The 13,356-nt window shown below is 34.7% G+C and overlaps 1 long non-coding RNA gene across 1 annotated transcript; it reads right to left on the reverse strand.

Moving 5' to 3' along the window:
- Positions 1-265: 265 nt before the first annotated feature.
- Positions 266-7,828, reverse strand: LOC116102320. The gene is made up of 3 exons (XR_004123076.1): positions 7,685-7,828; positions 7,358-7,398; positions 266-2,985 (listed from the first exon to the last, which is right to left on the reverse strand). It is a non-coding gene; the product is annotated as an uncharacterized LOC116102320 (long non-coding RNA).
- Positions 7,829-13,356: the final 5,528 nt, after the last annotated feature.

Consider the following 13,356-nt stretch of genomic DNA (forward strand, 5'->3'; position numbering starts at 1 on the left):
TGTATTTGATACCTGCTGTGTAGAAAGGCAAGACTCATTTTTTTTTTCCAGTGGAGTGTTACTGGTTTTATATCAATCCTATTCCAGGGCAGGACCTAAGGATGGGAACACCAAAAACAGATTCATTTTTTTTTTGTTTGATTGTTCTCTTGTGCATATTTGATTCATTTTATTTTTGTACTTTTTTGCTTTGTTGGGTGATTAATTTGGTAATTTTTTATTTATTTGTTTTTATTGTTGGGGGCTGGGTAAGACAGACACAGAGATCGTTACCTTGTACACAACCAAGGGTGAATGAATTTTTATTGGTAGGGAGACACAAAGATCTGGGAGCAGTTGGAAAAGTGGTGAGACAGTAATTAAAATATATTGTATGAAAAACATCAAATAATAATACAAAATGAAGTTATATACTAACAAATACAATTCAAACCATCCAACAGATAGAAAAGTTTTTTATACTGTTGTATTGTAAATGTGACCTAAATATGTAGGGATAGCATAACATATATAGAGCACTCATGTAAAGTACTACATTAATACAGTAATGACAAAGGATTACATGATCATTTCAATGTTCAGTAAAAGAAAATAAAAATATTTGAAAATCCCTAGCCACTTTTATGATTTGAAAAAGTAATTCAAATAATAGTTACAAAAATGAAATTCCATAAACATAAGTGGAAAATGAATATATACAGATAGTAAGTACATCTTTACATCTTTATATCTGCCCTTTCAAAAATCATCTGTTACACATTGTTGCCACTTCCATCTGAAATTTTCCCAGATACTGTTTTCAAGTTAGTCATTACGTAAACTAAATTCTAGACTTTTTTTCTCAAATAACAGATAATGTACAAGTTTCATACAGCATACTTTGACAGAGATAAGAGACTAGACGAAACTAACGAACTGTGGGGAATAGGAGAAGAGAGGAGATAGAGGAAGAGAAAACAGGGAGAAACAGCTAGGGTGAGGAGAGTAGATTGTGGGAAGGAATACAGGAGGTACAGTCAAAAATAGCAGGGCACTAGAGAGGCACTGGAGGGGTAGTAGGGAAACAGTACAATAAAAACATTACGAATTATGTACATATATATATGTGTGTGTGTGTGTGTGTGTGTGTGTGTGTGTGTTTTGTGTGTGTGTGTGTGTGTGTGTGTGTGTGTTTGTACAAGATCTAAATGAAATTACCAAATAATGGCTCTCAATGGGCCATCACTTGTCACCAAACAAAGCTTCCAGCACTAGAATTGGTTTATGTTTAATTGAGTCATGGGCCAAAAGGGCTGTTATAAATAGAATAGAAATTTCCTAACAACCCAAGGTGTTGCCAACACTATAGGGTCCTGTTGCCAAACTGACAGCAAGGCCCCATTTTTGATGACAGTACTTAGACAAATTTCATTAAAATGAAAATGTCAAGTCTGTGCCCACATAGAAAACTACATTCCAGGGTCTTTGGTAATGTACTAGGTCTTTCTCACATATACTATAACTTCCAATTAAGGGATTATGGGATGTTTGAGTGTACAAATAACCAGGTCTCTGATTATTGTAACTTGTCTTGGGCTCATGTCTTTCTGTTGATTTCTAGCCCAAAGTCATTATCATAATTGAAGTTTTAATTTTTAAATTAAGTTCTCAATGGTGACTACCTGCTTCAATAGTTTATGTTTCTGAATGAAAAACACACAGCCTTTATATTTAGTATCAATTAAACCTCACATTAGCTGAGCAACTGCCTAACCTCTATGTTGTTAGTCTCCACCTCCCACAGATACCTCTGAGTTACTACATAAGAATATGTTATGACTGCTTAATTGAGCAGCCCACTGGGCCATGTTCTCTTGGCCTCTTTATATGGTGGCTCTGCTTTCCTCCACTGCATAAAATTCAGGCCCCACATCTCTCTGTCCTACCTCTTCCTCATGGTTCCAAACCTGGGAATCTTAATCCTGCAGCCATCTCTCCTCCCCATATATTGGCTGCGGATATCATTACTTACCAATCAGAATTATCTGGGGGCAATTTCCCAGAAGCTACTTGCAGATCTTCTCCTGCAAACAGGTTTTGGGGACCCAATTGACAGTAAAATACAGTTACATTGAGGCAGGTAGTAACTCCATGCCAGTACTGACTAGTCTATTAATACTATAGATAAATTTTGGGTTATTTTATTATGTATTATATATTTTAGTTTTATTATAATTTAAAAAGAAATGAATGGATGAATAAATGAATAAATATATAAATAAAATAATAAGTAAAACTGTAGGCACTAGAGTAAAGGGAACTGTCATAACCACTCAGAGAGATAAAATTTGATTTTCCAGAAAGAGTAATACTAGGTACATCAATTAGGATAGGCCTAACATTCAGCAGTATTTGATCAACAAATAATTCGAATTTTTGATGGTTCTTTTACATGGCTACAGTTTGGTGGTTTTTTTTCCTTTTTGTTCTTTTGTTTATTGTTGTTTGTTTGTTTGTTGATTGGTTATTTTGAATGTGATTTTATTTTCTTGATTTTGAGAGATTGGTTTCAATTGGAATTTTGTATCTTTTTTGACAAATATCTTAAAGTTGGATGAAAAAGGGAGTGGAGATGAAGGTCTTGGGGGAGCGGTATAATATGATAGAATATTTGATTTAAAATATTGTTGCAAATAATGAAAAATAAAATATTACAAAATATATTTCAGTGTTTAAATAAATTGTAATTCAAAAAATATGCCAAGTAATAAAAATATGGTTAGATGTAAAGATGATTTAAGGAAACCTGTAGTAAATGAGAAAATATAAACTTTTGATTCAATTTTATACACAAGCAAGCAAAAATGAAAGTCATTAATGAAGAGATTTTACAATACCACTAGCTAAGTGTGGTGATCTGCTTCTGTAGTGATCTTCTCATGATTCTGAGATGAAGCATGGTTTCAGTAATGAACTCGAAGTCTCAGATGACAACACAGTGAGACTCTATATTAGAAAGATATAATATGCATTAAAACTAACACTGGAGTAAATGTAACATATGCACACTTTAAATTACAAAAAATATATGTAGATACATATTCCATGATCAAACTTAAAGTAAGTGCTTAGAACTTTTGTAAAGAATGGTGTATAGATTTAAGAAATGTTCAACATCCTTAGTCACCAGAAAAATACAAATCAAAATTATCCTGAATTCAATCTTATATCCATCAACATTTCTAAGATCAAAAACTAATGCAATATCTCATGCTGGCAAGGATGTAGAGTAAGGAGAACATTCCTCCATTATTGGTGGGAGTGCAAACTTTTACAACCACTTAGGAGATCAATTTGACAGTCTCTCAGGAAGCTGGGAATAGTTTTAGGGAAGACCTAGTTGTACCACTTCTGGGCATATAAACAGAAGATGCCACATGATACCACAGGAACACTTCTCACCTACATTCATACAAACTTTGTTCGTAATAGCCAGAAACATGAAACAACCTAGTTGTCCCTCAAGTGAAGGATGGATAAAAAAAAAATATGGTACATATACACAATGGAATACTTCAGCTATTAAAAAGGCTTCATGAATTTTGCAGGAAAATGAATAGAATTTGAGAATAACAGCCTGAGTTTGGTAACCCAGAGACAGAAATCCATATGGTAATTACACTTTTATAAGTGGACATTACACATAAAATGCAAGAAAATATGCTACAATCCATAGATCCAAAGAAACTGGGTAATATGGAAGATCAAATGCAGGATGTACAAATCTCACTCATACATGCATAGTCATCAGAGGTGGATGGAGAGACAGAACAAGCTAGATAAGGAGGAGATGAGGGAACCAGGGAAGCTGATAAGGTTTGCGAATGTGGAAGGTGAGAGAATACTGGGATAGAGATTGGAAATAAGAGTAGGGGCATCTTTGGTAAGTAGCTGGAGGCCTGGTATGGGATAGGATAAAGGGAGTATTAGAGAGAGACATTAGCTGAGTTTCCTACCAGAAGGGGATATAGAGAGAATTAGCCACCTCCTGTAGCAAGGCAAGACTTCTAGAGAAGAAAAATGCCATCACCTCACCATAAATCTTTCAACACAAAATTTGACATGCCTACAACCAACCAATTTGACTACAAATTTGATGTGCCAGGATGAAGATGGTACAGTGAATGAAGGACTAGCCATCTGATGACTAACCCAACTTGAGACTAATCTCATGTGAAAGAGACGGGCTGACATTGTTACTGATATTCTGCTATGCTGGGAGACAGGAAACTAGCATAATTGTTTTCTGAGAGGCTTCATCCAGTACCTGATGGAGACTGATATAGAAACCCACAGTCAAATAATAGGTACAGCATACAGGGAGTCTAATGGAAGAGTGGCAATATATAGAAGTGAGCAAGACAAATGGGTTAAGGACACCGCAAGAAGACCCATAGAGTTAACAAAAACGGGACCATGTGGTCTCACAGAGCCTGGGCTAATAGTCAGGAATCATGTAGACCCTGGACCTAGAATCCTTACACACTTGTAGCAAATGTGACCTTGGTCTTCATGTGAGTCCCATAAGAACTGGAGTGATGTCTATTTTGGTCTTTGTTCCCTGCCATTGGATCACTGTCCTCTACCTGGACAGCCTGGTTTTACCTCATTGGAGAAACTTTGCCTAGATCTACAGGACTAGATGGTTCAGTGACACATGGTAGCCAATAGGAGCTCTACTTCTACTAATAAAATATGTGGATTGTGGGAGGAGGGATTTGTAAGGGTCAGAGAAGGAATAGAGAAAATATGGGATTGTCATCAGAACGTAAAACGAATAATAAAATAAAATTAAATAAATTAATAATGTGTAGTTCTTTTAACAAAGAAACGATAGCACACCTGAAATAACAAAAGAATTCAATAAGCCATATGAAAATAAACGAGTGAATGAAGTGTTTTTACATACTTTATGAATAAATACAATAAAAATCCAAACAAAAGCTTAGCTATTGACATTGTATATAGGTGACCATATATGATATTTTAACAAAACTTTCACTCAAATATTCTTATTTAATTTTCTTTTACTTATATGTAAAATTCTCTTATGCTAAGAGCATAAGATTTTTTTCAAATTCTTTTTCTGATATCTCTAACTATAGCTAGAGTTGTACTGTTTTACATGGAATGTTAGAAGAATATGTAATGATATATGATCTGGCTCTTGTGCTGAGCGCCCATATAAATCCCTCTGCTAATAAAATAGGAAAGCAATTGAATTTCATGTGATACATTCATTCATATAACAGAGACTGGTTTGTAATTCTATGCTATAAAAACAAGTTTTCAGGACTGACAGTACTAAGTTGAATTTTCACTTTACAAAAGTCTTTAAAGTAGTTTCCCCTTTAGGAGACTATACTTGACATAATATTAGTCATTCATTTTAAACACTTACATTAAGAAATCTCTGTATGCAAAGAAATTGTTAACAGAACAAGTTCCAATAATTGAAAGATAACCATCAACACATTATTAAAACTATCAAAAATACCCACATATACTTTAAAAGTTATGATTAATTCACTAGAATCTTATTATTGTGACTAAGCCCCAATTTCAAAAAGCTGTAGAGGTTATGACTATAATCCTCCAATGCTCAGACAATTTATACTTGGTTCTATGGCCAAACAATTTAAACTTAAGAAAATCCATGATAGTCAATTTTGAAAAAACTGCCTGAAATTGAATTGAGAGCTTGCTAAACACTTTTTTTTTGTTTGAAATTATTATAACTATGATATTCTCCATTGTTACATGTTTAAACATTTACTTCAGTGGAACAAAATTTACTCCTCAATAACCTACAATTAAGACAGTTGTAGTGGTCTGTGTTTTTCAAGTCCTAGTACAGAGAAGGTTAAAACCATGTGGATCACTGTGAGTTTAAAATCAATTCCAACTACATCTGGAGTATTATGGCCTAGGCAAGATAAAAGTACTTTTCAAAAAAAAGTGTAATTACATATCATATGTGTCAAAGTATATGTGTATGTACTTGTTCATTTGTGCATAGATATGAGGTATGAACACGGGTATATATTGTAAAGAAGTCAAGATTACACGTCTTTCAATTCAATTTCTTCCATATATTTTGAGACATAGTCTATCATTAAACTTAGATAACTATAAACTTAGATAAGTAAACTTAATACTTAATCCCAAGCTGGGATTATAGATAGTCAATGTCCCTGTAAGTTTTTTGTTTGTTTATACATATGAAGATTCAATGGACCCAAACTCAAGTCTTTCTGCTCAAATGCATGTGTATTATAGATTAAGTCAACTCCCCATTTTTGAGCACATATATAATTTAAAATAAAATATTACTAAAATATAAGACAACAGCAATAACTGTTCTTATATAATGATGAACAGTATATAGATAATACTATATATATGTATATATACATACATAACTTCACATATGTTTATATGAATAAAGTACCATCCTAGTTATATGCAGTGTAAACCTATTGTTAATATAAGAATCAGTGTCATACATACATGAGTAAGTTTTGAGTACACATATCTCCAAAGAAGTTTATATATGTGTAAATATATACACACACAAACACATATATATATATACATACACATACATATATACATACATATATGTATATGTATGTTGTATTTATTAACGTGAATAGCTAATTTAAATTGATTTTCAACACAGTAAAATAATTAATTTAAAATGGTTCCCATAAAAATGAATCTATACTTAGAAAAAATTTTCAAATTACAAAATAATCTTGTAAGCTAGTTTTACTGCCTCATATAAAACAAAAATTGTTAATATATATAGACATAGAAGTAATGATTGAAAAATATATTCCAATTAGCAAAATTAAATAACTTTGAAATATGAATTTTATGCTACAATGGTTAGTATGGTCCAAATAAAAAGCTCAGATTTATTTGACAATGTTTACTTAAGAAAGGTAGGGCATGGGGAGGAAATCCTAAACACAAGAGTATTAAGGTTTCATGCATCCCACAGTAGATGTGGTACACTTAGCACTTTTGTTTCTCCACAGTTTCCCCATGCTGCTTCAGTTTTTTCTTCCTCTCTCTATCCTAAGTTATTCATCCAGGGAAAAATTACATTCAAAGCAATAACTACTAATAATGATAGTCAAAGAAAATTAGTAACAATTTCAACAATTGTAGAAAATTATGAGCTCACTGTTACTTAGTATAAACATCTGAATCAACAAAATAACAGATTTTAAAAGCATATAAATGAGAAAAAAACTACAACTCTAGGTATATGACATGCAAACCTATTGTAAATGTAAGAAAAGTGTCTTACCTGCATGAGTAATTCTTCCAGTACACATTTCTTCAAAGATGCTATACAAGAATACAAATAGAAAAAAAAAAAAACATCAACATGTTAAGCGTTATGAAAGCACAAATCTAAACAGTCTTACCATATACTGCATGACTCTAAGAGCCATACAGCTAAGTGGAGAAGAAAACTTTTGAAATAATTTTCAAATGAGCAATAGATCTAAGAATGTAGAATTAGCAATTTCATTTACTACATATACTGTATATGGTATTTGCACGACTTTGAAGGCTTTCTGATATATTCCTGATATTTTATCAGAACTTCTTGTTTGAGTATTATATTTACCAACACAACCTATCAAACTCTTCCCATAAACGTAGACACAATCACTCATTATTTCTTCTTCTCCTCCTCCTGGTGTTCCTGGTCCTCCTGGTCCTCTTGTTCTTCTTGCTCTTCCTGCTCCTCCTGCTCCTCCTGTTTTTCCTCCTTCTCCGCTGCTGCTGCTGAGGCTGCGGCTGTGGCTGCGGCTGCGGCTCCTGCTGCTGCTGTTGCTGCTGCTGCTGCTGCTGCTGCAGGCACTGCTGCAGCTGTTCCTGATGGCACTGCTGCTGGCACTGCTGCTGGCACTGCTGCTGCAGCTGCTGCATCTGCTGCTGCTGCTGCTGTTCCTGCAGGCGCTGCTGCTGCTGCTCCTGCTGGCGCTGCTGCTGCTGCTGCTGTTCCTGCTGGCGCTGCAGCTGCCGACGACGCTGCCGCCGCCGCTGCTGTAATTTAAAATAAGATATATAGTTAATAGTAATAACAGATTTTAAAACCTCAAATATTTAACCATGCAACCATCACTTTTTTCTCTGTTCAGGATTGCAGACAGAAATCTGGGAAGAAGTTTCCTAGAAAATCAGATAGTCAGCTCTCAATTTATGCACATATGTTAATTTACAGGTTTGACTCCATGGTGTGTTCACTAGAAGCAATAAACTTTTCTTTTAGAAAATGTAACAATAATTTAAAAAAAAAAAAGCTCAAAATGTGATCCACAGATATGTAAGAAAAATTGAGTATTTTTCTACAAAAGAAAACAGTTTTTCCCAAGATACATATTCAAAAATTATAAATGATTATATGACAGGAGCTAAAGCAAGTTTTCCATAAATCCAATCCTGATTCATAATAAAAATTAATCATAATTTAGTCTCTCCTTCTCACACACACACACAAACACACACACACACACGATATATACATATCGTCAGGCTCTCCATGATTATTAAAACTTGATGAAAATAAACTGAACACCTGTGATTGAAAGACCAATATATATATAATTTCAAAGGATTCATCATGGATTCAAAGTTGGGTATATGCATTAGTCCCACTGCCTACACCCTGAAATGCTGTGAGGACTGATGGACATGTATTTCTTCATGAAGGAGTGTGATAAGAGAAGTAAAAAATATATTGTATCTTTATCTAGGGTGCTTAAGACAAGTTAAAAGATGAATAGCCTGAATAGTTGATTGGAACTCTTGAAGGATGTTCAAGAGGGAGAGCTTGAGAACAGTCATGATTGTGCTCCATCTTTTTTCCTTCTTACTGTTAAACTCATGTTCAAATGAATGGTTAGTATTCATAACATCATTAACATAATTATAATGATAGTATAGTGACAGTTTGATAAATGCTCTGAGTATGAATCAGTATAAGAAATAAATCAATTCTATTTTTTAATAATATCATTTTAAATATTTTATCATATTTGCTAACTACATAAACCAACATTCTGACTCTGTGTTCCCTTTATCTCAGTCTCTCCATGATTATTAAAACATGGTGAAGATAAACTGAACATTTTAGACTGAGCAAGGGGACAACAATGGAGGATTTAGAGAAAGGGCAGAAGGAGCTGAAGGGTTTTGCATCTCCACAGGGAGAACAATAACAACCAAACAGACCTTAGCCATTCTGACTGGTGTGAGGTGGAATCTCAGGGTGGTTTTGATTTGTATTTCCCTGATGAGTAAGGATGTTGAACATTTCTTTAAGTGCTTCTCAGGCATTGGGTATTCCTCAGTTGAGAATTCTTTATTTAGCTTTGTATCCCATTTTATATAGGGTTATTTGGTTCTCTGGAGTCTAACTTCTTGAGTTCTTTGTATATATTTTATGTGAGCCCACTATCAGATATAAGATTGGTAAAGATCGTCTCCCAATCTGTTGGTTGTCATTTTGTCCTATTAACAGTGTCCTTTGCCTTAAAAAAGTTTTGCAATTTTATGAGGTCCCATTTAGCAATTTTTTTTCCTGAGACAGGGTTTCTCTGTATAGCCCTGGCTGTCCTGGAACTCACTCTAGACCAGGCTGCCCTCAAACTCAGAAATCTACCTGCCTCTGCCTCCCAAGTGCTGGGATTAAAGGTGTGGGCCACCACTGCCCTACTTCATTTGTCAATTATTGATCTTAGAGCATAAGCTATAGGTGTTATGTTCAGGAAAATTTCCACTGTACCTATGTTCTCAATGATCTTCCTCAGTTTCTTTTCTATTTGTTTCACTGTATCTGGTTTTAGGTGGAGGTTCTTAATACACTTGGACTTGAGCTTTGTACAAGGAGATAAGAATGGATTGATTTGTATTCTTCTACATGCTATCTGCCAGTTGAAGCAGTACCATTTGTTTAAAATGCTGTCTTTTCTTCACTGGATGGTAGTGACTAAGAACAAAAACTCAGGTGACATCAGATCTTGGTGAGGTTGTGGAGAAAGAGGAACTCTCCTCCATTGCTGGTGGGATTGAAAGCTGGTACAACCACTCTGGAAATCAGTTTGGCAGTTCCTCAGAAAATTGGACATGGTACTACCTGAAGACACAGCAATACCACTCCTGGGCATATACTCAGAAGCTCAAAATATCTAAGATACAATAAACAAACCATATGAAACTCAAGAAGAAGAAAGACCAAAGTGTGGATACTTTGATCCTTCTTAGAAAGGGGAACAAAATACCCATGGAAGGAGATAGAGAGACAAAGTGTGGAGCAGAGACTGAAGGAAAGGCCATCCACAGAGTGCCCCACCTGGGGATCCATCCCATGTACAAACACCAAACACAGATGCTATTGTGTTTGCCAACAAGTCCTTGCTGAACGGAGCCTGATTTAGCTTTCTCCTGAGAGGCTCTACCAGGTTATGACAAATGAAGAAGTTCATCCTCACAGCCATCAATTGAACTGAGCACAAGGTCTCCAATGAGGGAGCTAGAGAACAGACCCAAAGAACTGAAGGGGTTTGCAGTCCCATAGGAAGAACAACAATATGAACTAACCAGTACCCCTAGAGCTCCGGAAGACTAAACCACCAACCAAAGCATATACATGGTGGGCCTCATGGCTAAAGCTGCTTATTTAGCAGAGGACGGCCAAGTCAGTCATCAATAGAGGAGAAGCCCTTGGTCCTCTGAAGGCTCTATGCCCCAGTGTCAGGGAATGCCAGGGCCAGGAGTCAGAAGATGGTGGGTTGATGAGCAGAGGGATGGGAGAGTGATTAGGGGACTTTTCAAAGGGGAAATTAGGAATAAGAATAACATGTGAAATGTAAATAAAGAAAATATCTAATAGAAAATATAAAAATAAAAATAAATGAATGGAAAAAAATGACAAGAAAAAGAAACATGCTCCAGAGCTCCCAGGGACTAAATCTCCAACAAAAGACTACACATGGCAGGACCCATGGCTCCATGCCACATATGTACCAGAGGATGGCATTGTCTGGCATCAAAAGGAGGAGAGGTCCTTTGTCCTGTGATGTCTTGATTCCACAGCATAGGGGAATGCCAGGGAGGTGAGTTAGGAGTGGATGAGTAGGAAAGAGAGCACCATCATAGAAGTCAGGGGATGGGAAATGGGATAAGGGTGTTCCTGAGTGGAAACAGGGAGAGGGGATAACATTTGAAATGTAAATACATAAAATATCCAATACAATAAATAAGAAAGACAAAAAAGAAATTGGATTATTTGAAAAATGCAGAAGGTCAGAATGAGTATGTTTGAGAAGACAGGCATTGAGGGAAGAATTACAAGATGTATGTGTATAAAATATAATCAGATGTAATATATAATTCATATATTAGGATATAAAATATAATAGAATAATATACTTCTAAAATCAATATACCTCAATTAGAAGAAATTTCTTCAGAATGACATTATAATTAAGGAGAAAATTAAACATGTCTTCTTATAATGGATATCTAAATATAAGAAATACTTATAAAACAAGCAATGGTTTTTAGTTAACTCTGTAGAAGCAGGTACCCTCATCTCAAAATTGTGGATACAATGATTAATGTGACTATTTCCTTTTATTAATTACATGTCTTTCAAAGAAGTGCATGTGTATTTTTTATTTTTGTTGACCTATGTAATACCTTCCAAGCGTGGCCTTACTATGGAAATTCCCTGCCACTAATAAATGATCTAACTTACATTTTGAAAAATGAAAAATAACTAAAAAGAATTTAATGGGCAGAATATAGGTTTTATCCATCTAAGAGAATGGTTTTCAAACTTCCTAATGCTTTGGGACTTTAATATAGATCCTCATGTTGAGATGACTCACAAGCATGAAATTATTTTGTTACTACATAAATATTTTAAATGATAATTTAAGTATCTGATACACACTATATCTGATATGGAACTCCCCAAAGAGGGTCCAAACCACAGTCTGAGAAATGTTGATCCTATAAAATGGGGACTCTTGAGAGCTGCAATATTGAGGTACTTTAAGGGTTTTTGTAAAAACAACCAAGAGTCTTTCATTAGGTTCTTTCAGAGTCAGAATTTAGGCTGTTCAGTTTCCTGTTCAGTATAAGGCAAAAGTTTATAATTCGTGGTTGGAACAGATAAGGTTGTCAATAATATCCTATCTAGCTAATATTCCAAGATGAGGAGGTACTCAGTTACTCTATAGATTTTTGTCCTCAGTTGTCCCATGGGATAAGACATGCCATCAAAAGTTGTATTGGTGCTTCAAATACAGTGGTCTTGAGCTATGTGCAGTACAAATAATGAGGAATGCTTTCTAAATGCTTATGGTATAATTGTCTAGTGACTGATTACAAATTAAATATTGGATAGTTTTCAATCACTGAAGAAAGTTCATTTTAGTTTTACAGAGTGATATACCAAGGACTTGAGGAATTCATTTTGATAACTGTTTATATATCTAGAATCACAGTGTTATGTCTCCCTAGAAGGCTTGTATAAGATAAAGATAATGGAGTGCTGTCATACTGGAGAAATGTCATGATGTACTCTAAGTAGTTTATATGTGAGGTTATCCACATCTCAAATATTAAATAGAGCAGGCTTTTTTTCTTATATTTAGTACTGAACCTTAGATACCAACAGATAAACTGAAATCACTATGGGGTCTAGAATAGCTAAATAGATCATGGACTACAGAAAACTTTGTAGAAGGACACAGGTAAATGATGTAAATGAAAAAACATGATATGGAAGTTTATTTATTTATTTATTTATTTATTTTGTTTTTTCAAGACAGAGTTTCTCAGTATAGCCCTAGCTGTCCTGGAACTCACTCTGTAGACCAGGCTGGCCTCGAACTCAGAAATCTGCCTACCTCTGCCTCCCAAGGGCTGGAATTAAAGGCATGCACCACCACCGCCCAGGGGAAGCTTATTTTTGTGGAAAAGGAGACAATAGTGAGGTTAAGAAGGGGTCAAAATAAAGTACACACAGCATGACTGTAAAAGCAATAAGTAAATCTTATATTTTCTTTAAATTATTTATCTTATACATGCAAGTTTATGTGCATGTATGGGTAAATAACCTAAAATATCTTATGTTAATATTTAATGTAATGTACTATAACAGTAGAATAATCTAAAAATCTCTTTTTCCTAATATGCAAAGCCTCAGTTGTAAGTGGATGATGGTAATAGGACTACAAGAATTTTGTAAAATAATATAGTGCACTGAACAAATATTTTGTTGTC

Source organism: Mastomys coucha, unplaced genomic scaffold (genome assembly GCF_008632895.1).
Source record: "Mastomys coucha isolate ucsf_1 unplaced genomic scaffold, UCSF_Mcou_1 pScaffold21, whole genome shotgun sequence".
Taxonomy (NCBI): Eukaryota; Metazoa; Chordata; class Mammalia; order Rodentia; family Muridae; genus Mastomys; species Mastomys coucha.